This window comes from Crocodylus porosus, unplaced genomic scaffold (assembly GCF_001723895.1).
Source record: "Crocodylus porosus isolate Cpor-Errol unplaced genomic scaffold, CroPor_comp1, whole genome shotgun sequence".
NCBI classification, from domain to species: Eukaryota; Metazoa; Chordata; order Crocodylia; family Crocodylidae; genus Crocodylus; species Crocodylus porosus.
In genome coordinates, this window is record NW_017728943.1 from 7,083,612 (window position 1) to 7,110,369 (window position 26,758).

General features: G+C 44.6%; 1 protein-coding gene across 1 annotated transcript in view; it reads left to right on the plus strand.

Moving 5' to 3' along the window:
• The window catches only part of LOC109319006 (acid-sensing ion channel 2-like), a gene marked incomplete at its 5' end in the record, with an annotated part of 433,500 nt that overhangs the window by 85,773 nt on the left and 320,969 nt on the right, over positions 1-26,758 (plus strand). The window lies entirely within an intron of this gene.

Below are 26,758 nucleotides of genomic sequence, written 5' to 3' on the forward strand. Positions count from 1 at the left end.
TGCCTCCCCACACCATGGCTGCTCCAGCTGCTGCCCCTGCCCCTAGCAATGACAACCAGCACTCTGAACTCCTGCTGGACACCACACTGACTCTGCTGTCCCTCTGTGCCAACTGCTTGCTGGCCCATGGCCATCTGGGCCTACCCAGCTCTCCATGCATAGTGACCACCTGACCAACCCTACCTTACTATCCCAGGGCTACCACCACCATGCACCTGCCGCCTGGACTGCATCCAGCTGGCCAGACCCTGGCAGGGATGCCAATGATGTGCTGCTGGATCCCACCACTTGAGCCACCTTCACTCTTCTGGGCCTGTAGCCCTGCTGCCTCTGGGCCCATCGGACCAGCTAGGACTGGTGGCTACACATCATTCAGCAGACCTTGGATGATGAGCAGTGGTTGGAGGCATTCAGAATGACCTGGGTCACCTTCCACAACCTCCTGCACTTGGAGAAGCAGGACACAGCCATGTGGTAGCTGCTGCCTGGGCCATACCCATGTCTTGGTGGAGTATGCCTTCAGGCACCTGAAGGCATGATGGCGCACCCTCACCATCTGCTTTGAGTCTGTCAAAGACAATCTCCCCTAGGTCATTGTTGCAGCCTGCATGCTGCATAACATCTGTAAGGCCCAGGGGGAGCTCTTCTGTGAGGCCTGGGTAGAGGCCTCAGCCCACTGTGCCTCCTCGGTGAAGGCTAATGAGTATGGCCAGCTTTAGCAGGGTGAGGGACAGCTGGGTGTCCGTGGGGATGGGCGGCTTCATGGCAGTGTACCTATGTTCCAAAGAGTGTTCCAAAAAGCCCTCCCAAAAGATTATCAGAACATATAATTTTTATTCTATTTCAAAGGCAGTTTAATTGAATTTCTACATTCTTTAAGACAGCTTAGATACCAGTTAATTATCAGAAAGTTTGGATCTTGTATAGATGAGCCTACAGACTCCACTTTGTAAATCTACTGGATACAAAAAATCATGGACTGAATATCGACATTGGATTTATGGCACATTATAAAGGGCCTGCCATCTGACAACCCCAGGTAACCTCTATGCATTTTACCAGCTATATTCTATCACCATGATTTTCCCTGCTGTGCACTTGCATTTTCACAGACATGTATTTTGCATATTGGCTTATACTTCTATTCTGCCCCGGAGAGCACATAAACAGCAGCAGACTTTCCCTATCCCTGAAAAAGTGTGTTTGTACGTGAAAGCTTGCAAAGAACAATTTTTCCAACTATCCTGTTGGTCTAATAACAGGTATCACATTTACCTAAAGAACCTTGTTGACCTTCTATAATTATTTTTTGACCCTAGCAGTCCTCTGTGCCATTATGGAGCAGCCCTCCCACTTCCCCAACCCTCTGGAGGTCCTTAGAGGGTAGGTAAGGATGTCATGGCCTCTGTTATGTGACTTTAGGGATTTTGAAGGACAGGGAGGGAGTTAGCCAACTAAAAGATATAGAGTTTTACAAGAGAGAAGTAGAATTGTTTTAACTCTCTCCTTTTCCCCCTTACAGATTTTTATTTAAAATGGAATGTTACATAGTGCAAGAGGGCTGGTGGCATCTCCATGGGCAAAGCATTAGCCTTGTATCCAAGGGGATTTCTGAGCATCCCTTGATTCTTGAAATGAGGGTGGCAAAAGACTTGTCTTTATGGGATGGCTACAGGTCACTAGCTAGTCCTTCCTTCCTCAGGTTCCAGTCTTCTATCAGTTGCATCACATTTCTATATGAGGGAGCTCCACCACCTTTCTGTAAGCACTGTGGGAAGCTTTTTTTTTTTTTTTTTTAACTCACTCCCTGGTAGAGTATTTAAAAGTAGGTGAGAGGATAGACACTGTCTTGAGGGATCTGACAGAGGAAGAAACCTCTTACATCTTTCTCTGTGTCACAGGGTTTTTTGTGTTTGTTTTTTTAAATGGCAACTTGTTTCCTGGCAGTTTGCTCCAGCAATGTTTAGGAAGTCTCTACCTGTTCCAGTTAAATTTAGGGCATTTTATTGTTTTCTATGCTTAGCGTGGGAAGTTTCCATTTTATCTCCTTTAACTGAGTGCCCTATATCAAGCAGGCCTAGCGGAGAGGGGGGCAGGAAATGCTTGGACTACAACAGTTTTTGTGGTGTATGCACTGGCTTTTGCAAAGCCATCTGGATTCACCACTTCTGATCAAGGTGATGGAATGAGAATTCATACTGGTGATAGGAAATGGGGGTGCTGCAAATCATATTAGTAGGGGATGCTGAGAAGATTTAGTTTCACCATAGACAAGACAACATTGTACGTGGACTGGGTTTATGCCTCTGGCATTAGGGAGTACAAGTTTATATGGACTAGGAGTTTTGGGGAAGCTTTTTTTTTTTTCTTTTACCAGATTTTCATCCTTTAGCATGAAGACTTGGTTAGCCTTGACTACTTTTGCAGATATGAAGCACTGGAGTCACTGGTACATTTTGAAAATCTGCTCATCAACATGTAGTTGACACACACATACATGGTAAAAGGAATCTAAAACACATATATTGTTAGCCCAGGAAATAGGCTGCTCTAGATAGAAAAATGAAACTCCTACTCAGTCTCCTGAATCAGTTTCCTAATCAGCCTTGAACAGTTTTTCGTATATGGTTGGTGTCTTCTTTCATGTCTATAATCCTCTGCCTTCTCGTACTGCACGGACTTCTCTCTTCTCAGTCTTTCAATAAGTAGAGAGTGAGAGGTGAGGGTGAGACAGGTGAGAGTCCTTCCCTGTGGTTCCCTGTGTTGTGTGAACCCCCCACCCCATCAGTTTCATCAGTGTTCAGAGCCCACACCAATGATCTATTTGGAAACCAGGCTTCATGGGCAGAGTTGTTTTCTTTATCTGGTCACCCTCTTCTTTTTTCCTTGTCCAGTGGGGCTTCCATTTGTGTAACAGAGTTTCCAAGTTTAACAGACATCCATTGTTACGTCTTGGTTACTAACCCTTGGAATTCCATTCTGGATTGAAAAAAAAGGCAACAGAGAATATGCTACAATTTCTCAATCCAAATGCAGTTTTCAGTTTGATACTCTGATATAAACAACGTTCATAATCTCAGAACAGAACTCATAAATTGTAAAATTCCCCGAATTGTCATGGTAGAAATTGGGAAATAATCTGTTCCTTTGACATAATATTCTTGCTTCACAGAAAGTGAAGTTTGAGCTGTGCCCTGTGTGGAGTTTTGATATAAAAGTATCATCATTGTACCTTTCACTGTTACGTGCTTTTTCTGATTTACTGCTGAACCTTATTCCTAGAAGGACAGGCACTGTTTAGACTTGTGAAAGATTTGAGATGAAGTGCAGATCAAATAAATTGAACCCTATGGGGTGAGGATGCAGTTCACTTTGATTTGGAAACTATTTAGTGCTTTCATGACATATAATTACCACAGAGAAATAGCAAAATCACTTCTCAACCCTTTTTCTTTTTTCTTCTACAAAGCCGGAGGAATTCCTTCAAGGTCACCCTGGTTCCAGTTAGGAATGTGCAAGTTTTATTCCTTAAATTCTGCTTCATTCAGTTCTTTCTGTCAGAGGAACTGGAACCCTCTCTTCAAATTAATGATTGTAGAGTTGCTTCTTCCTCCACTCTCTTTAAAAGCATGTTTCCAGATAGTAAATAATACTGCAAGGAAACTAGTGAGGTGAGAAAAAATCCAAGACCTGTAGAGCAAACACAATGCACACATGTCAGTGCCAACTATCTAGACAAGTTAGCGACAATGAGCTAATGGCTATTATTCCTTGAAGGCACTGTCTAGAGTTCTGTATTGCCATTGTCATGATGTTACAATCATTGTAACACTGCTCATCTGAAAAAAGAATGCAGTACCTAGGAATACTGTGGTGTGTTTTGCTACTCCAGCACACAATACAATCCAGCTCATCTAGGCTAGGGACAGACATTACACAGAAACCAGTTTAAGTGATCAGAAACTGGTTTAAACCTGTAACAGAACAGACATTCAGTGCACATAAACCAGTTTGAAAATGGCTAACATCAGTTTGAGATAAACCTGATTGAATGACTTATCTGATTTGGGTCAAGTCAGTTTTGGCAATGTCTGTCCCAAATCCCTTCCTGGTTTAAGGTAATCAGAGTCTGGGCTGGGCTGGGTTCTCTGCTCCAGAGAGCTGGGGTGGCCTCTCCCCTCTGCTCCCTCGCTGGATCTCCTGCAGAGACTTGCAGGCAAAGCAGCCTCTGACTGGCTTTTCCTGTCTCCTCTTTCCACCCCTTGCTGCTCACTGCTCAAGCAGGGATTCCTCCTTCCTCTCTCCCACAGCGTGGTCAATAGCCAATATATGATATCCTAGCTAATGCTGAGAAGTGTCTGTGTAAGGCAGACAGGACAGTGTCGCTTAGGACTTTTTGGAGCTAATCAACAGGTAGCTGGTAATGTCCATCCTTGGAATGTTTCCTTCCTTGGAAAAAGTTGATTAAGAAGAGCTTGAATTAATGAGAGAGGCTTTTTTTTTCTCTGATGGGGTACTAAATGCTGATAACAGAGCTGATAAATGCTTTGTTTTCAAGGGGTGGAAGAACTCCACCCTAACCAGCATCCTGCTGGGCCTGGCCACACCCCCATCAGCTCAACACTGTGGAAGGGCAGGGAGGGCTGCTCTAGCTCCCCCCAGCTTCTATCCTGAGCCACTGCAGGCATGTGCCTGCGTTTCCTCAGTCTAGAGGGGGTATCTGTACGGTTCCAAACCAGTTCAGCCTAGCCAGGTTACACTAACCCGCAAAAATTAAATCAATTCAGGCTCAGGCTTTTTGAAAGTCTGTCTCTAACCCTAATGTATACAAATGAAACACCTTGGTTGTGACTTGCACTTTAATATAGTAACTGAAAGAGGAAGTCAGTTGTTATTCTGTGTGCATTTGCCATCATTAAGCTTTGCAGGCATTGCAAGATGTGAGGTGTGTTTTGTTGGGGCCAGCCAGCCAACAACTGGATAGCATGTTTTCACTAACATCTGGTTCTTAATAGGCTCCTTGTAAAGCACTTATTGATGAAAATCGAGCTTGCACCTAGCTGATTTTGCCAGGGTGTCACAGAACTTGCCAAGCTACCTTGTCTCCATACTGTTTTCACTTACATCCCACTGGCTTTTGAGTAATTGCAGACCTTGTTATTACTGTGTCTATCCTAATTCCTTCCAAATTCAAACAGCAAGACCTAACATGTGTTGGTTCCCTGTAGCCCCAGAAAAATGTAACTATAAATGCCTGCAGTGACCAATGAAATCTGTTTAATCCTGGCAGGGAAGCCTGCTTCTAACATCAGTGTATTGCTGGCAATGACATCCTGATTGTGAATGTCAGCCATGCAAATAAGCTGCATGGCTTCATGCATACCTCCCCCAGTGTGTCATTCTCGGTGCAGCTGGGGAGGTGTTATTAATATTCTTACTATTAATGGTAACAAAATGGTAATTCTTACATTGAGGAGCTTGCTCTAGTAATTTGCAGTTCTATTGCGAGCAGTTAGCAACCTGTTTTTGTAGGTGATGTAGTCTATTACAGGTGGCCTTTTCTAATCTCTTATATGATTTAATGAATAGTCGATTGCCACTGTTTACCTTGGCAAACAAAACAAAGCATTGCCACCAGCATTTGCAGTGACATTGCTTTCTTACCCTCCTCTTATGTCTGCCAAAGTGTAGAATCTGCATGTATATTGATTACTACCAGAGTAATTTTTGTCTTCCTTTCTGAAAGCCTGCTGTGACTGGCAAGGAATTTAAGCAGTTTGCTTCCAGGGGGGTGAAGCTGGGAAGTAGGAGGCAACTGACACTTGCTTTCTGTTTCAGCAGAAGCAGTTTTTTGGCAATGCTCCTGACTTTCAGTCAACGATAGGGCAGCTTTGTCATCTTTAGTCTTTCTGAAAGTAATCTTGTAAATGCTTCCACTTGTCTGTTTTGGTGGTGGCATGTATGCTACTCAACTCTTCAGAGTTTCCACCACCACTAAATGTGAATTCATTCTCTGTGTTCAGGTGTTTGAATGACTTCAGAACTGAGGAGTATCATCTGCCAAGACAGCCTAGGCCATCTGTTAGTTAGGTTCCTTATTGTAAAGTTTTATTTGCTTTGAAAAGGACTCATGCTGTCTACCCCAGTATCTCTGCTCCCTGATCTGCAGAGTTTCATGGCTCAAATGAGCTTTTACTGCATTTTGATCCCATTTGTCTCACAGAGAAAATGTGTTTGTGAGTGTGGGAGCAGGGATCTGTTCTTTCTTGTATGGTATTGACTGAGTTGTTTACTAGCATGCTCACAAGACTCAGATATCATGGAGAATGTAATTCAGTCTGCAGAATTGTCATTAGTGGTAAGATGTTTAACTCTAGGAGTTTTCACCTTTGGCAGCTGTGGTGGAAATATTTCTTTCACTGCACCTGATGACATAGGCTAGTAAAGGCACAACTTTTTTTACTGGTGTTATGCCCTGTATCATACCCAAGTGCCACTCCCTTTCCCCTGACTGATTACTGCTCTTCTTTCTCCTTCCTGCTCTGTAACTGTTCTTTCTGCTTCTTCCCTATCTGAAGCATGCCACATATAAGTGGCTGACTGTGCCACTTGTGGCATGCATGACATGAGTTGGCCACCCCTGAAGTAGGCTCTTGCCTCCAAAAAGCTCATGCCTACCAGAACTAATTAGTCTTTAAGGTGCTGCCCCACTCTTCCCTCTGTTTTACCTAACAGGTGAACACTTTCTATCAGCTTTTCACTCAATTGTGACACCTTAATTAGTCCAAATTTAAGATATTGAAATAAATCGGGGTTGTAACAGGGAACCCTAGCCCTGTTACTAGGAAGCAGAATGGCCTCTTTAAGGCCAGAGTCTTTACAGCACAGTCTGCCAAAAGAGGAAGTGTTAAAGGGTAGCCCTACTAACCAATAAGCTGACTGGGGGCTGTCACATGACTGTGAGAGCTCAGGCCATAGCTATATAAATCCTGGCCTGAGCAAGCTGTAGGACATCCAGCCTAGGCTGTGGTGTAGTGTGGGCTCCTGAATGCCTCAGGAAACTGGAAACCAGCATTTCAGGCTGGAGCACCAGATAGACGACCCAGGGAGGAAGAGCCAGGGGTAATCAGGTATTCTGCTTCTATTATTTTTCTTTGTTATAGCCCAGGGGCTTGGTGTTTATATTGTAGTTTAAACCAGAGTCTTGGGATGAGGCTTAAAAGGGGAGGTTTGGAGGCCTCATTAGTGCCCAGGGGTGCATAAGCACCTTGAGCCCTGCCAGGGGCAGGCTCAAGGTTCCTGTGAGTATTGCACAGAGACACAGGGTCCAGAGAGCTTGGCACCAGAGGGGTGCAGCTGACAGGGGCCAGGGGCCTAGCAGTGGGAAAGGAGGAAGCTGAGCTAGCACCTCAAATCTAGGTCCAACACAGTAGGCCTAGGCCCCAAATGGGGCATGACCAATATAGTCTACCACAGGAGGCAAGCTTTGGAAGGAAGAAAGGATGCTGGGCAGGATGGGAAAAGACCTGGCTTCACAGCAGGTACCCCTTTACCCCAGCTCCTGAGAGGAGTCAAGCCAAATGGGCAATGTGCCAGAGGAAAAATGAGGCCTGGGTTCCCAGAGGCCATGCCAGGAGCAACCTTTCTGTGTACCTCCTCCAAAAAATCAGGCATAACACAGAACTACCAATGCTAAGTGCTGTTAGGGCTTCTGGGTCCAGCTCCCCACACCCCACCTGCATACACTCCAGTGACCCCAAAATATGGGGAGTGGACCTCAACATATATTTTCAGGTACATATCAATGTATTTTCCTAATGTGAGTAAAATGTTGCATAAATTTATTTTAATTAATAATGTAAGCAGAAGTGATAATGATTATGTAGAGGAAACAGGTCTGTGAAGTTTAAAAGTGTCATTTTTTCCCTCTTTTCAGTGTAGAACAGCAACTTTAATTAAGGCAAAGCACTCAGGTGTTAAAGTGATAAGTAGTATCTACAAATGTGTAATTTAAATGATTAAAGAATATGATGCACATAATGTGCATTAACACTTCAGATTCTGCAGAAGGAAAGAACTTGCAGTTGGCTTTTATGGGTTGTGGATAGCAGAAAACACCAGTGATTACTGACATTCAATCTCTCTGGTTGAATATGTGTGTTTCTCTTAAAACCTTGAATAAGAAATATACTCATGTCTGATTTATGGAGAGGAAATAATGGATGATAAATAGTAATGACTCAAAATTCAGTGGAACTACTTGTGAAATGCCCTCTGACCCAGATACTGGAGGTTTTGGTGGCACTCCCTCAAAGTCGAGGATGACATCTGCCAGACTTGATGGGTCCTCAGGTAACTGAGGAGCCCAATTCTGGATGCACACATTCTTCAGCAATGGGGGCATGTTGTTGCTTGGGGGAGTGGAATTTGCAGCCCTGGGTTGGTCTCCTTCTCCTTCCTCTGCTGCTGCCATTCCACCTCAGTATCAAGTAATTGGGTCTTGAAGTGGCATGTGCCTTGGTGAACCAGATGGCATCATGCCAAATAGTTAGCAGCTTGCTCCTCCCAGCTGTTGGTGTTGATACCTCTGTGCTTGAGGGCAACCTTGAATGTGTCTTTGTACTGTTTCCTTTGGCTGCCCTTTGAGTGTTGGCCAACAGAGATCTGGGAGAAGATAATTTGATGAGGGAGGCAGTCCTCGGACAGCCAGATGCATTGGCCCATCCATCACAGTTGATTTATCAAAAGCAAGGCTCTGATGCTGGTGGATGCAGCTTCATGGAAAATGGTCACATTGGTCTGGCGGTCCTCCTGTTTGATCTCCAGGATTTGACATGAGCACTGCTGGTGAAAGTTCTCAAGGATGTTAATGTGGCATTGGTAGACGGTCCAGGTTTCACTGCAGTAGGGGACAGTGGTCAGCACAACAACCTTGTAAACCAGCCTTGTCAACTTCTGAAGGTCGCTATTATGGAGAAGGTTTAATGAAGGATCTGTCTCTCATCTTCTGCCACTTGTGAACTTGGTTTGCTGGAAAATTGGTAGGAGGTGGCTGGGCAAATTAACAGAATTTAAATATAGTTAGGGGTCTACCAAAATTGCAATTGTGCAATTTTCATGGAAACTGTGATTTTTAGGTAGGCTAAAAAGTGTGGGCATTGCACTTTTAGTGGGCTTCCTGGAAGGGGGGGAACAAAACAACTTAGTGAAAGAAATTAAATTCTTGCTCCCACTGGGTTGCCCAGCTACACAGCCCACTAGGGTGGGGTGAGAGGGGATGCCAGCACACTAAGATGACCACTGCTCCTGCCTCTCACTGACTGACTATGAGGGCTATGTCATATGACCCCACCCCCCTTCACCAATCAGCAGTGAGAAGTGGGGCCACCTGGGCCCCTTGGCCCATCAGAGGTGTAGGAAGGGCTGACCCCACTCGGTCTCTGAAAATGGCTGCCAACCCCAGGGTTTGCCTGTGAAGTTGGCTGACTGCTCCCTCAATTTTAACAGACCCCTAAATTAGGCCATCAGATTTAAAGAAGATAAAAGGTGACGTGTCCCTTCTCAGTGGGGCATATCTACATGTGCCCCCTTAAGGTGACGTAAGGCAATTAATGGATCATTAGTAACCATATATAAGGCGCATTAAGGATGGGCCTACATGTTTCCATCCTTAATCCGCCTTAAATATGGATGACTAAGGGCGATCTGGCACTAGGTGTGAGTAGTTAAGGCACTGTAACCCATGTGTAGACATGATATAGCACCTTAATGCTATGTCAGCTGTGCCAGCTGCAGCCAAGCCTGTCAGGCACACCCTGCCAGAAAGTAAAAGCCACAGGTGTTTTTGCAGCTGCTGGCACCTCCATGTGTCTGCCTTGAGGCAGGTTTCTTGGCCAGGCAATGCAGCCCCCATAGTGGCTGGATGCTTCCCTGCCTGCCCAGGATTCAGGCACCCTTAGAAGCTGGTACTGCCCCTGGGAGATAAGGGTCTCCCACACCGGCCCCCAACCCATGGAGCTGGCACTGGGAGCTCCCTGCTGGCAGGGGCTGGGGAGCCTGTTCCCTGCTGAGCTCTGTGAGCCCTGAGCTGTGTGGGGAACAGGCTGAGGAACTTGTTTCCCACCCAGCTCCATGAGCAGGCCTGCCTGGGCTAAGCCAAGCAGAGCTCCTAGGAATATCCTCTCAGCAGGGAAGCTCGGCGCTTGCCTGAGATGGAGGTGGCTGCAGCAGGGAAAGCCGCGCCAGCTGCTGGAGCAGACATTGCCCCAACCCACCTGCTGTCTCAGGTGGGAACACCAGCACTGGCTTCTAAGGACGCGTCATTCCTGGGAGGGCAGCAACATGTCCCACTGCTGCAGGGGAACCCTACATGGAGGCAGAGGTGTGGGAGGTATGAGAAATGTGCTACCAGCTGCAAAAACACCCACTGGTTTTAGTTCATGGTGGTGCCTCTCTGATCTGCTGGGGAGGGCAGAACAGGGGGAGCAAGTTAGAGGCGGGAGGTAAGGGCAGCTGTCCAGGGTGCTGACCAAAGAAGGCTGCATAGTAGAGCTGTGCGAGGTTTTGGTAGTCGATTCAGTTCCTAGGAGATTCAGCCCAATTCAGAGGCTGAATCACCGAATCCAAATCAAATTGGGAGACTCATTAAAAGGTCTGAACTGGAATTGGAAGCCTCTGAATTCATTTGGAGATTTGGGTGGTCTCTGCTCGCCACCACAGGGAGCTGGACCTGTGTCGGTAAGTAAGGGGTGGGGGGCCACAGGGGTCCATGAGCTGTCTGGGAGCTGGGGCCACTTAGACTGAGTGCTGCCAGGCTCCAGGTGACTGCTGGAGCTGCCCCAGCTCCAGGACAGTGTGCAGCACCCTGCCAAGCTGTGCTGCACCCACATGATATGACAGCTGCCACTGCATGGGGGGGCTTTGCCATGAGCCCCCAGAGGCCCTGATCGCTGCTGCTGCAGCCATTGAGTGCAGGGCTTTTTTAAAGTGCTGGGACACTGGGGCAGGGCACAGGAGCCATGGTGGGAGCTGGGGAAGCAGGCAGGGGTTGGGGCCCCACTCACTGCTGCCATGCCCCCACTGCCAGCACTGCCACCACCACTTGTTCAATTCAGAGGAGATTCAGCAGCCAAATTGCCGAATCTGAATTGGCCAAATTAAATACTTGCTGCTTCTCACAGGCCTACTAAAGCCCTGTTAAGGCATCTTGAGGTGTACACGTGTAGATGTAAATTTCCTTAATGAGCCTTAGGGTAAGTTTGTAACTGAGTGTCCTGAGCTCTCTGTTACTTTAAGAGGAGAAGCAATGCAGTGTGGGCTCTCTGAAGACTAGGAAGGGGGCCACAGCTGCCAGTTGCTGGGGCAACAAGGCTAATGAAGCAATTAGCAGCCAGCCTAAGCAGTCACCTGACCAGATGTAGGCAGGGCTGTGGGTGCATATAAACCTGGGGCTTGAGCTGGCAAGCTAGTCTAGCCCTGCTTGCTGCAGGGTTAGGAGCTCCTGCCCAGGAGAAAGCACCCAGGGACACTTGACGGACTGCTTGCAGGGGGACTTAGGCCTGTGGAGCTCACAAGGGGCCAGGCTGGGAGGTATGCTAGCCCAAGAATGAAAGAAGGTTTTCCCTCTTATAGGGGCAGAGGGCTGCTTCTATTGTTTTGCTTATGTTATAGCCCAGGCACTTATGTTATGTTACTGTTTCTACTGGTGGACTAGGATGAGGCTATAAGGGGAGGTGGAGGCCTCATTAGTGCCCAGGGGGCACTTGACTGCCTTAAGCACTACCAGGAGCAGGCTCAGGGATTGATCCCTTATTGAGCCCAGAGTGACACCAGAGGGGGTGCGGCCACAGAGGGGCCGGAGGCCTGGTGACTGGAAGGGACAAATGAAACTAGTACCTCAAAGCCAGGCCCAGTCTTTCAGTGGGCCGAGGCTAGAAGGCCTAGCAAGATTAAAGGGGGCAGAGGCTGAAGCACAGGGACAAAACCCCTATAATACCCATGGAGCATGGTAAAGGGGAGGATTTGGAGCCGTGCAATTATCCCTTAAGGCTCTGGGCCCAGCTGAGCCAGGGGCCTGGGACCAGAATGACTGAGGCCTAGGAAAGATCCATGGGCACCCTCCCCATTTCTTTACATTACCATCAAGGCGTGGCAGATAAGCCAGGAAGTAGCCCTAGGGGTGGAGTGAGGCACAGTTGTGGAACCACCAGAGGATGTCACGACCACCTCTGGGACCCTTACATTTTAGAGTTTAAGCATATTAAGTTTACGTGCAAGTAAATTCACATGTAGATTCGCCCAAAACATTTAAACAAAAGCCCAAGGTAATAGGTCTTCTTAATTCAGGGAAGACTGCTGCTAACAGGAGGGATCTTTTCCCCATGAGAAATCCTAGGTGAGACTTCTTTAGCGCAAAGACTTTCAAACTGCCAAGCTTTTAGCAGCACCTATTAATTCTAGGGAGAGCTCTAGGGACGAAGCTGGGAGATGTGCATAGTAGCTGAAATCCATATTTGAGCATCTGACTTGGTGCTGGTATATGGAAATCTTGGCTTTTCTGTGCAATAGAGTATGTTTCTGTGTTCATGATGAAGACTGATCAGATTAAATAAACCTGGTGCAAAGGGTTTGTTCATTAGACAGATAGCACAGGGAATACATGATATTGAGATTGAAGATGAGGAATCATGTTAGCCTAGCTACATCCATGGAAACAGATATTACTCCCCTGCCATGTTAGAATACGAAGTTAGAAAAAAATGTAAACGATTTCTGAAAAAATAATACTGAGAGAGGACATCAAGGAGCTAAATGTACAGATCTGAGAACAAGATCCAAATCAATAATTACCTTCAAGGGAATAGTCTGTGTGAAATACCTTTTTCTTTGAAAAAGATCCCATGAGGCAATTAATAATAGTCTCGGAACATGGCAGGGCAAGGGGCAATGACTTGAGGTAAAGTATGGGGCAGCTATTATGGTGTTAGGGATTATTAACAGCTTGAACAGTTGGGCAATACAAGAGCTAGCCAAAACTGGAAAGTTAAGGCACCATTACAGGAGAGGCAGAGCAGCATACCAGAGACTATGTAAATGGAACAACAGAGCAAAGAATTGAAGTGACAGAATAGATGGACTTTCCTGGGACCATGACAAATACTGACTGCAATTTTATGGCTCAGACCCTGAGCTTGGTTGCACCACTTTAACTGTGTACTAACTCCACAGACTTCAACATAGTGATCCTACATTTACAGCAGGGTGAATGATGGCCAAACCTGGCCAAAATCTTTAAATTTGTCCCTTGCAACACTCAGTGCATGGCGGGATTGTACTAATTTCAATGCAGCAGGAATAGTAATGCTTTCTGACTGGAATGACAGCTTCCTTAGGATAAAGTCATCACAAGGAAATAGATGTATTCTGGCTGCAGGAAGAGGCTTGGTTAGGAATCCCTATCTGGGCTTCTTGAGGATTCATTGCATGAAGCTATCCTGGTAACCAAAACCCAGTCTGCTCTCAGTTTCTGAGATAAGTGGTGTAAATCTTTGCAACTGTTTTCTAGATGTAAGAATTAAAAGGCAGTAGATCCCTTTCTGTGGCATGTGTGGGCTTGAAGCTCCCAAACTGAGGGCAGAACACTTTTTTGCTGAATTTTGATGAAGTTCATTGCTGTCTCTTGATCTTATCAAAGCAGCAGTTCTGAAACTGTGCCCTATCAGATGTCTGTGTGAAATCTCAGGGCTGAACTGTTAGGGTTGGTAAGTGGTTCATGAGCACAGCATTCCTGTTCAATGGGCCATAAGCCTTGGAAATCATTGCCTAGAAGATCTGTAGATTAACAGAAATGAGGAAGGCCAGGGGCACCCACAAAACACACCCAAGGACTGTGTTGCAGTGCTAAAAACTCCATGGACACAGAAAGTCTGTAGACCAGTGCAGAAGGGATAGGAATACCTTGACTTCATGTACGAACATTGATGTTTCTTGGGAGGCTCATGGCAAAGTGATCAGGAATTTCTAGTTTCATTTTATTGCAAACCTGAACTTCAAGGTTCATTGTCTTATAAGTTATCTCTTTGTGCTCTTTTTTTCATATTGGTGTGTGTGCAGTACAGGGTTAAAATCCAAAATGCATAATTTGTCACTTACCAATGCAAAAATTGCTGCCTAGCTGGCTCTCCTGGTGGCTTTCAATCATCCTGAAGATTATCTGTGTCTCTGGAGATATTCATAGTTGCATTTGACAGACTTACAGCAGCTGTTATGCACAAAGTCATTAACAGGCAAACAGAGCTCCCTCATTACTCCTTGCAGCAGTGACCCATAGTTGTTGGAGGTGACCTCCTGCTTCTGTCCATTTAGCCAAATCACTATCCAATTAATATTCCCATGTCCTCTGTTCAGGGTGACTAAGAACCAAGCAGGTGTGTGCTGCAAGTAGTCTAGACCCATCACATTCCTTGTCAGTGTGCCTGCCTTCTCCTGCAATTATAGCACTATCTACTATGCACCTGGTATAAAACGGCACTGCCTCCTGTTAAAGAGCACTTTCTATAGTTCATTTGTATATGCTTTTTGATAATTCTACCAGGGTATAAAGCTAGACTCACTGGCTTGCAATTATTGGCATTTCACCATTTGGTGTTGCTGGGGATGATGGTCTGTGTTCTGTCTGTGCTGCAAATGCCAGTTCCTGGTTTGTTTCCTTATATCTACAACACTCCAGGGTCCCAGCAGCACACATAATATGGATTAAATACAGAGTCCTGGTCCTCCACACTGTCAGAAATAGGCCCGATCCCTCTCTCTAGGAAAAAGAAAGTGAGAGAGAAAGGAGCCCCATCCTGCAAGACTGCAGTCAGGGAGAGACTCTGTTCACTGCAGCAGGGAAGAGAAAGCCCAGGGCAGCTACACAAGCCATAACAAAAGTAGCTCTGAGAGAGAAGTCTGACTGTGGGAATGCAGGGACTTGGTCTTGCTGGATCAAAAGGTTTTAGCAGTTCCAGATGCTTCAGGCTCATCAGAAAGAACACAGGAATACCAGTTAAAGGCCCTTATGTGCCTCCCCACTCCCTGAGACTATATGAAGGGGAAAAAAGCTGTTGATGCCCATTTCATAGGGAAAAGAAATGCTATACACGAGGACCAAATTCAGTATGAGATACCAAGAACCAGGGAAAACAGCTGGATCTTTTATTACTGCAGTTCACCATTTTGCTGAACACTGCAATTAGTGTTTTGAAAGAACTCATAAGATGGTGACAGGGTTGCTGTAGGCATCAGTGATGCCAGTTTCTCAACACAACTGTAGCTGGATCCAGAACTCACACTAGGAAATGCTGTGAGTAATGTTAAGCTACAAGGAATGATAAAGAATCATCAGGATGACTTGTAGGCTAACAGTATACTAAAACTTCCTCAGAGAACATGGATATACCATATTAACTCAATTCTAAAATGAGTTTTCCCTCCCATTTGATATGGGGGGGGAATGCCCCTTGTCTTAAAATTGAGTAGGGGGGAGGGAGCAGGTGACTGTTGTGGATCAGGCTCCAGCTCCTACCTAGGTTTGGGGCATAGCAGAAGTTGCTGCTTACCTTCCACCACCTATGCACCCACCATCTCCCTCCTGCAGCCTCTGCTCCCCTATTTTCCTCTCTACCTCCCCACCTTATCCTTGCTCCATGCCAGCAGTCTCTGACCATGCTGCAGCCTGAAGCATGGAGCACAGCCCTAGTGTAGCCTCATAGCAGCTGCTATGAGGCCAGATTGCTAAGGGGGCTGGGCTGGGGCCACGCTCAGTGCCTAAGGCTAGAATGGGGATGTAGTGTGCTGGACAGAGCAAAGCTGGGGGCGGGGAGGGGAAGGAAAAATTATAGCATATTTACAAATTTTCCAGTACAGAATCTAATTATTAGGGGGGGTTATTTTAAATTCAGGATCATCTTAGTTTCAGGTAAATATGGTAGTAAAAAGACAAGATCTAAGAGAGGAAGGGACCCTCACATGTAAGATGCAATATAAAAATAGAGCAAAAGAGGCAAAAACAATTGAGAAAGTTTAGTAGTGAAAGATATAGTAGATGTTGTTGCCAATAGTGACTTGGTATTTTGCCACATCTAGCAATAAATATGGAGTGCAAGACATGCCATAAGAAAGGACATTTTGCAAGTGCAGGTCATCCAGGCTATTGGAAATAATTCAAGAGGCAGGAGTGGCATTTGATAACAATGAGCCTATGCTACTAGAAACTATATCCTCAATAGAGTCAACAGCTTGGTACATGAATGCCAATCGCAATAGTTGAATCATTAAGTTCAAAATAGACACTGGAGCTGTAGTTACTGCCATCTCTGCAAAAGATTATGATCTATCTTTGGAAAAGAGATCTGTAAAGGTGAGAGAAGATTCTCAGGGGGGAAAGTGATACTGCATTAGAAGTGTGTGGCCAATTCAAGAGGAAATTGGAGGAAAAAAAGGGAAAAAGTGTCACAACTTATGTGGCACAAGTGTTAACAGTTCCTGCATTGGGATGACCAGCAGTACAAAGACTACATCTAATGGAAAAACTAGACTCAATTAATAGCAAAATGCAAGCCATACAAGAAATGTATCTTCAGGTCTTCACACAGTTGGGGAAGCTGTCAGGGGAATATAAAATTAAAATCACCAACCTCTCTTGCTCTGACACCTCCTTCATGCATCCCCATTCATTTTCAACAAAGGGAAGACTTAAAGAGGATGGAAGCGCTGGAGGTTATTTCCCAAATAGATTAACTCACAGACTGGTGTGCAGGAACAGTTGTAGTACCACAACCCACTGGAAGAATTTGCATTTGTGTGGTTTGTACTCAACTTAACAAAAATATATACAAAAAGACACATGCTTCCTGTAGCAAAACAGACATTAGCTTGGCTGTCTGATGCTAAAGTATTCTCAAAATTAGATGCTACATCAGGATTTTGGCATATCCCTCTTGCGCACAAGAATCTAGACTGTTAAGTACATACAATTTCTCCCAAATGGGGTAATGTATCACGTGTCATCTTTTTTTGCATATCATCAGTGCCAGAGCAGTTTCAAAAATGAATGTCTCAGCTTGTCGTGGAGCTGTCCAGCATTCTCTGCCATGAAGATGACTTGCAGATATATATGGCAAAAACAAACAGGAACATGCATGTAGGCATTCATCTGTTTTGCAATGCTTCAAACAGTCTGGTCTCACTTTGAATAAGAAATATGAATCTAGGAAGGAACAAATAAATTTTGTTGAACATATTAACAAAAATGGAATTCAGCCAGACCTAGACAAAAAATAAAGGCATTGTATACTTTAGTTTAACCCCAAGATGTTCCTGCCATAAGACAGTTTCTGGGTATAACCAATCAGTATGGAAAAAAATTGCACCACTAACAAAACCTCAATGGATACAAAATGTGTGTCTGGGGTAATGCGGAAGGGGCATTCAACGTAATGAAAGACTACTGGCATTGCCACCTGTTTTAGAACAGTAGTTGGTGAATTATATCACAGTAGTCATAGCATATGCATCATCATATGATTTAAGAGCAGTACTCTTTCAGTAACATTTATATCAAGATGTCTTACAGCATTATGCTCAAGTGAAAAAAAGAAGCCTTAGCAGCTAGTTGGGCCCATGAATGGCTGAGCTCTTACTTCCTTGGGAAATTAAAAATGAACAATGAAAGTTTGACACTTGCCAGAAACAATTTCATTTCTGCCAAGATGGATGGGGCCACAGGACACAATGTCCAAAAGACCTACAACCATACTGACAGGACTGAAATGACCTACAGATAGCTGATGGTCTGCTCTTTAAAGAAAGATGTATTGTGATCTCTCAGGTTCTTTGAAAAGAATTGCATTGAAGATCCATGAAGGACACTGGGGTATAAACAAATGCATGGAAATAGCTTATACTCAGCCTAGGCCACCACAGTTTATATGGTGTCCTAGTGTGAGTAAACAGATTCTGATTTCAGTAGAAGGTTGTGGGGAATGCAAAAAAGAAAAAAAAATAAATAAAGACTGTCTCTGGTGCCATTACTTCTTGCAAATACATGAGAAGGATCTTGGTAGTAATGGGTTTATTTTTCTGGAAAGGAAAACACATTTTATTATAGTAGACTTTCTCCAGATATATTGAGTTAGCTTTATGTATACAGACCTCATCAGCATAGGTCACCCAAAAAATGAAGTCTATATTTGCAAAGCAAGGTGTTTCTGAGGTTGTCATATTCGATAATAGACCTCAGTTTACTTTTGGGTCATTTCTGCAGTTTGCAGAGAACTTTGAAACAGCTTCTGCATAAATACAGAGATCCATATCTGGCACTTCTGGCATTGATATACACCACTGGCATTAGGACTGTTTCCAGCTGAACTGCTCATGGGATGATAACAGGATGCCATGACTTATAGCATGGATTAGGTTAAACCAAGATGCCCCAACCTATATGAATTTAAGAAATGATAAACTGAACTAGAACTTCATCAGTACAGGAACTTCAGTTTTTTACATTGGCAGTGGTTATGCTCTGAGCTGCTGCCAAGTTTCAGAGTTTGGCTCAAATGTTCCCAAATGTTTGGAACTGCCCAAACTGTGACAGACACCCCTAGATCCTAGTTATTGGAGACTACAGAAGGCTTTCTCCAGGGAAATAGGGTTCACCTTGTCAACATAAAGAGGATCAACCACCAAAAGAGACAGGGTTAGAGCATGAAAATGAACCTCCTCCTCAGGAAGTCTATAGGAATGCTCAGTCTGAGACGGGAGCTCTAAAGAGGTTGAAACAAGGTCTGGAAGACTGAACAGACCTCTGTGGAGACTTGACCTTTAACCATCCTTGTATAGTTGTAGATATATATGTTGGTTATTTGGTACATCTGTATAAATAGTTTTAAGGGTCATAGTTTATTGTTAATCATTTTTAATGTGTTATTATCTAATCTTGTTCTTTATCAACACTCCACATTTCCCTTTCTTTATAGAATCCTGGTCCTTAATACCATACACCCCTCTTAGAGATGCATTCCTAGTACTGTTAGCTGGACCACATTGCTGCATTGCATCTGAGCATAAAAAGGGAATTTTTTTCCTTTCCCCAGCCCTATGCAGGTTGGGAATTGTGACTGGAACAGCAGGATCTGGTAGTAATGCAAACAACTTCCCAGCATAAGGCTTTAGCCTTATCCAATTCCATCTCAAGTCTGAGCCACTCACTGCACGTAGCATTTAATAGCAATGAGGAAGTTTATTAAACAATCAGAGAGGGACCTTGAAAAGTTATCTAGTCCAGCCCCCCAGCCTGAGGCAGGATCACCTCTATCTAAACCACCATATACAGATCCATTGCATAGTCTAGCCTCAAAGCAAAACTGTGCAGTCAACCCTGCCACCACAGGTGTGACCATGGAGGTCTTGCTTCTGCAGAGGTTGTTGAAATCAGCTTAAGAGATCCCAGGATGAGGGCCACAATGCCCCAGTACAGGCAAAAAATCCCACAGTCCATACCAATCTGACCATGAGGTAAAATTTCTTTCTGACCCATAATAGGGCAATCAGTCTGACCCTGAGTGGAGGGAGGAAACCTCTAGCCAGGAACCTGCAGGTTTTAGTCCCAACAGGTACATTAGCACACCCCAGTCAAAATCCCTAGCCTTGGCTGCAGCTAACACTTAATACTTCTGCAGAAGGTTAAAAAAACCTCTGATACGTAGAGCAGCACAAAGGAGGCAAAAAATCCCTCTGGGCCCCATATAGCAACCAGAAAAATCCAGAAATAAATATGGGAAAAACCCATAGGAGAACACAGCCATAGCTACTCCTAGATTGTCCCTGACTCATGCCTGTCCAACATCTTCTTGAACACCTTCAATGATGGAGAGTGCACAACTTCCCTAGGCAGTCTATTTCACTGTTATAACAGAGAAGACATTTTTCCTGATATTCAATCTAAGTCTACTTGGCTGCAACTTTCAAGCCACTGGTCCATGTCATCCTCTGTGCAGTGAGAGAGTGAAATGTGTTTTCTCCTCCTTTATGGCAGCCCTTCAGGTATTTGAAGATTGCTATCTCTTAAGCACCTTTTTCACAAACTGAATATGCCTATTTCTTTCACCCTCCTCTTATATGTCTTGTCCTGCCAGCCCTTTACCATTTTTGTTGCCTGCCTCTGAACCCCCTCTAACTTCTCCACATTCTTTTTAAAATATGGAGTTCCAGACTGCACATAATGCTCTAGGTGAGGCCCAACCAGTGCCAAGTAGAGAGGCACTCTCACCTCCTGTGTCTGGCACCTGATGCTTCTGTTGATGCATGCCAAAACTGTACTCCCCTTTTGTGCAGCTGCAGTCATTTGACAGGCTCATATTGAGTCTGATCTACAAAGACTCCCAGATCTTTCCTCATCCAGCAAGGTGTCACCCACCCCATTGGAAGCAAGAATCCAGTTAGAACTCAGAACCTGCTTTGTTTCACAGTAGCAGCAGCTGTCTCCCTGAGCCTCATTACTCCATACACTGTCCTTTTTCCTTGCCCCAAATATCTTCCTCTCTTGGCTGCCCGGGGGTATGTGGCAGAATCACTGACTATACACAGATATCCAAAACAGCTATCAAATGGTCAGGTAACTGCCATGTGGGCAGGAAGAGTGACTCAGGAACCTGCTCTTTCTTGTGGTATTGGTCAGTTCACTTAGGTCCAGCTACTTAAAAGTATTTGTGGTAATAGGTCGTAGATAAGTACTTTTAGTAGGATTTGACAGGCACTACTGGGCAAAGGAGTGGGACAAGGGGTGAAGTAACAAAGTTTTTAGGTTTAGCTGTCTATACTATCAGCTCTTTGCTCTGGTGGCTGTCTGCACAGTTTCCCCATGTTTGCATGTCTCTCTGCTGCGATTTCTCTGTGGGTTGGCTATATGGTTTCACCTCTTATGCCAAGTAATGTATTCACACACAACACCAACACTGTGCTTAGATATATTTAAAACTCCATAGTAAAAAGGAACATTTCATAATGTTATTGTCCACAGGGAGATATACTTATAGGAGCAAAGCATAGCAAACCGATAGAATTTCTGTGTCACCATCCGCTTGCATGAGAATAAAGAAAAAAAATAAACTCTACATTTTTTGCTATGTACTTCCCTGTCTGCCTGGCTTGCCTTGATTTTTATGCTTTATTAATAAAAAGTGTTGATTAATTAATCTGACTTTACCAATGGCTGTTTAGGCTAGGATTCAGAACAACAAACAACATCCCAGAATTGCCAGGCAAAGATACAGACATAGCCATATGTCTACCTTGGAATGATACAGGAAAACCCCGGGGAGATGGGCTTCTTAAGACCTATCCAGAATTCAGCCCACTCACTTGCCAACATGATTACATATCTCACAACTATGGCTGAGATGTTACTGATACAGATCTGAATGTTATAAATTATTGGCCTACTAGATTTCAGGTTGTTTGAGCTGCTTGTATGTAGAGTTGAAGAATCCCAACATAAGGAGTTAGCTGTGGGTGGACAGATGCATCAGAGGCCTTCAATTTGAGATCCTGTTTACTTGCAGAGAATTGTCTCTACCATTAGTGGGTTTTAAAAAAAATCCTCTCTAAGCCACTAAGCTTTAGCCTTCCTTAAGGCCAAATAAATAGTTCTAGTGATGTCAAAAGTAATACACTTTGGCTTAAATTCTAGTACCACAGTCCATCCTCTCTTAATGTGTGTCAGGCTGCCTGGTTAGATCATGATTAACTTTTCAGTTAGTGAGGCTGGGATGGTGTTCAGGGATAGCACTGACTCCTGTCTGTCAGGTGTGTTGCAGGTTGTATCATGCGGATGTGCTGAGCTGAGCATTGCTTGACTGTCTAACAACTCTCTTTACAATATGAATGTATGAGCAATTTATCGCAAGATAAAAGGGAACGGGGCTTTATTGTCAGTTGCTCCAGGGTAAATGTCCTCATGCATGTTTTTACCTTCCATTCAAAGGAAGCTAAACTGTAGCTGCTTAACCCTAAGGTATAAATTACTGCAATTCAGCTACTCCTTACAGCAGGGTAAGAGTATGTACACAGGCAGGTGCTCACATCTATCTATTCTCATACCACACCTAACTTATTTTGAGTGTACGGACTCCTCCACCCTATTTTCAACCTTATTTTCACAACACTATATACTTAAACATTTTCCCATTTAACAATAGAATTACAATTGTAACTTAAGCCTCATTCATGTTAAGATAGCACTGAAATGCTCCATTCATGGGCTGGTGCCCAGTGTGTTCCACAACAACAAAGCAAAGAGCCAGTCCCTTCCTTAGTACCTGGCATTTTGAGTTGAACAACTGCCAAGAAACAATTGCCCCTGTGGACCTGGTCACCGGGCAGATGCAACATTTGTATTGTCTAATGCTTCTCCCTATCCAGGGGGCTAACCTCTCCACAGTCCACAAAGCAAATTGCATACTTTTTATCCCTCATGGGGAGTTGAGATGGGCCAATTATTATTTATTAATTTATCCTGCTTCTCTTCCTTAACTCGTGCCTCTGTGGATAGTACGTCACTTTCTGGATGATAAAATGAAAAGAGCTAAACAAATATTGCACTGGTTACTATGGCAGGGAGACAATTTCTCACCACAGGAAACATAATTCAGTTGTAATAACAGATTTGGTCAGTGTTTAGAGTTGATTCATTTTTACCATAAATTGAATGGAGCATTGGGATTAGGAACCCTGCGCTGAGTATCTACACAATAACAGACAGAAATAGGTTAGTCTTATTACAGTGTGGAAGCAAGAGCAATTTTAATGCTCACTTGCAAGCATCATTAATATGGAGTAATTATCTATTACAGGGGAACTTGTAGTGACCTGCTAGAAAGACTGTTATAATTATTTGCATTTTTGCTCCCTGAGCCTGATTAAATACATTAAAGCATCATTACCCTGCTGTGTTACTTTACATCCCCTTTATCTATCACTGGTCCTTAACAGATCTCCAACAGCATCATGATTAAATACATTTGATGTGTCATATATTCATCTTCATGACACCCCTCTGAGAAAAGGCAGTGCTATTTTCTTAATTGTATTAGTGTGCCTATAGATGTTTAGGGGATGTACTATAACTCATAGCACTTTACACAAGTTAGAGACTCCCCTCCCCACCCCCCAACAGATGTTCACCTGTTGGGTGGGTAGGGGGAGGCAGAAATCAAGCCTGCCTGAACCAGCCCTGGCCAGCAGGAGGGGGTGCTCCAGCAGCTTCCAAGGAGGTTGCTGAACTACCCCTCTGCCCAGCCTTGCCCCTGCCTCCCCCCACTCCCCCCACCACACCAGTTCTGGGGCTGTCAGTGGGAGAAGGAGAGGAAGGGAGCAGCATGGAGGTGCTGGCTGGACTTTGCCTACCAAGAGCTGGAGATGGGGGGCTGGGATGGAGCAGAGTTCTCTTGCCTTGTAGGCCCCTACTAGCTACCCCAGCTGGGGTATTGGAGGGAGTCAGACCAGGCCTGAGAGGCAAGTGGGCTCCTTTTCACCCTGTCTCTCTCCCCCAACTCTAGCCACTGCAAAGCTAATCTGGAAGATGCTGCTGCCACTGCCAAGACTCCCAGGCAGTGGGTGGGGGAAGGGAGCCCCCCTCACCTCAAAGCTCTCCCACAGGTTCCTTGGCTAGGGTACTAGGAGGGGCTGCGCCTGGCCCGCCAGTTGAGGGTGGGAAGGTCTTTTCCCCCGCCACCTTCCTAGGCCTTTTGACAGCATCAGCTACCATCTCAGCTTCACAGTGGCCAGAGCTGGGTGGGGGGTGAAACAGAGCCCCCTCACCTTGTGGGCCCAGCCCGGCTCCCCACAATACCCCAGCTGGGGTAGCTTGGGGGGGACATGAGCTGAGGGGGCTCCATTCCACCCTGCCCTCCCACTTCGAGCTCCAGCCATGCAAAGCCCAGCCAGCAGCTGCGCTGCTCCCTCCTCCCTCTCTTCCCCTTCCCCTCCCTCCCCTGCTGACATCCCCCTCACCCCTCACAAAGCAATAAAAAATAACCCTTGAGGGAACACAAGTTCCTAAGGTTCTGTGCTTTAGAGCACCTTCATCTAATACCTAATTTGACAAAGATTAATTCTTTTCACACTATCAGCCACTGTTAAAGTGCTCTGCAGACATGCCCATGTGTTACATCATGGCTGTAGAGCACGATTAGGGGCCCAATCATGTGAAAAATTTAGCTTCTTTAAGCACCCGTACATGGAGAAGCAAGAAACAGAGAGATTAAGCGACTTTACCAGGGTCACACGGGAATATGTGATGGACTAGACCACTGGTTTTCAACCTTTTACATTTGCAGACCCTAAAAAAAATTGAATGCAGCTGTGGACCCCTTTGAATTGTAAGTGTGGGTATGACATACTTTTAATTGATCATAGATGTCTTTTGTGGATCCCTTAGACAGTCTGCAGGCCCTCAAGGCTCTTCTGACTATAGGTTGAAAACAATTGCACTCTAGTCTTGCAGATTTCAGGCTTGTGCCTTATCCTTGGCACTACTGTGCCAGTGAAGGGGAAAGGGTCTTAGTACAAATATGATTTTGTTCCCAAGCTTTCTATTATTGGGCTGAAATTCTCTAATTTGGCCACTGCTTAGAGGAGGAAGTTTGAATGAAGTTGGCTCATTTTTTGGCAGAAGGACAGAAAGTAAAAACATCTCTGCTGATTGGGAGAGAAAAAATCTGACAACTGTTTGTGAAGAACTGTAGTGCAGAAATGGCTGAGGGAAGGCATCTGAAAATTGCTGAGGAGACATGCTTTGGAAATTGGGCGCAGAACCCTTTTGCAGTCTGCACTGGGGACACAGGCACTAGTGCTTTGTTTTAATAGGCTTTCAGCCTACCACCACCTCTTCTTACCAGCCTCATGTTGGTTGCCAGCAACCACAGACTCAGTCTGCCAGCAGGTATCATCCCATTTCCAATTTTGTGGATTCTTAGTGGACTCTAATGATCTGATCAGCACTCCTGAATTAGTCCAATGAGCTGTGCACTGTCTCTCTCTCCTCCTTTCAGTTGCTTTGCATTGATAGGCAGAAGAAAGAGCAGTGTATACAACAATAATGAAATGGGGAGGCAGAGTTGTACAATAGATGGTGCCATTGCCTGCACCTGAGTCACTCTCATTCAGATCTCTGCTTGGTTCCAGACTCTGATCTCCTGCATGTTGCCCAGTTCTTCTGTACAGTTGGGATAATAGCACTACCCTTCCTCATGGGGATGTTATAAAAAGACATGCGATGAGCATCAGGAGGTTCTCAGACATCAGTTATAAGGTCCAGAGAAGCTGTGAAGGTGGATATTGTCTCTGACAACATATCTGAGGGTTTTACAGCAATTCTGTACAATAAACTTTGCCAGCACTGCTCAAGGCCTCAGGGTAGAAAGATAGCAGAGCAGGATTGGGCGAAAATGAAGGAAACCTTGGTAAGGAAACCTTATAAGGATAAGCTGTCTTGACTATTAATCAAAATGACATACATGAAGAATCAATCTTTCACTCAACAGCAGTGCGGGGCATGAGGGGGCTGTATGTTATAAAGGGGAGACCTGGATTGCAAGAGAGTGTATGAAATCTTTCATTCACAGTCTTTTTAAAGACCTACAGGAAGATATACTTTACTGCCATTTTGGGGGGATCTGTGCAGTCATCATAACTGGGGTCAAAGTATTTTAAGCAAGCAAAACTTTCCAGGATATAAATCTGACATGGAACATCATAAAAACTATATAGCTTTTTCTTTCTCAAGCAAAAAAAAAATCTAGGTTTTGTTTTTATTTTTCTTGTTCACTCTAAGATCAAAAACAAAACGAAACAGGAGTTTTCCTCCCACTTCAATTTAAATTTGACATAAAGATCCTATTGTATCCACAGAAATGTTTGGAGCTAATATTCTATTTTTGGTACATTTTTAAAAAGAAAGCATAGGCTGAGATGAAGAAAAGAGAGTTAGAATTATTATTATTAGATCTGGTCAGGGAAAGATTTCCCCAGCCTGTAAATATGTATAAGATTTTGAAAATTTCCCCTTTCTATAGTAGGATAAATCCAGACCTTGCAAAGTGGAGTTTATTTGGGGGATGGGAGGGGGGGGGGTTGGTTTTTTGGGTTGTTTGTTTGTTTTTGAGGAGGAAGAAGAAGTCAGAAAGACTCCCTCCCTCAAAAAGTGTCAGTAGTCTGGTGGGTGGGGGCTTCCTTTGTAATGTGACTGGTCTGGAATGCAGCTGGAGCTGTCTTTTGCTTTGGCCAGGAGCTCCATCATGCACCTGAGAGACCCTCCCAACAGACTATCAAACCCAAAACATCACCATGGAAGGTTTTAGTTGTAATGATTCTGCATTTTCTAATCATTTCCCTTCCACACACACTAAATTCCCAAATAATCTCATCTAAAATTGGAAATTGAGTTGTTTATTAACTAAGAAATGGCTTTTTCATTCTTGTAAAAAAGAGGCATAACCCTGGAATTTTGGCTGAACTTTACAGCTTTTGAATTTACACCCAGTTGTCGCAGTTCTAAGCTAGCAATTTTAGCAGGACAAAGAGATTCTTCTTCTCTTCCTGTTTTTTCGGACTCTGGCTAGCAGGCCAGCTTGTAAAGTGGGATAGATTCATCTGGGAGAATAGCAGTATGCTAGGATCAGGTGGGCCTCTATGTTCCATTGTCTTGGACTACTCAACACTT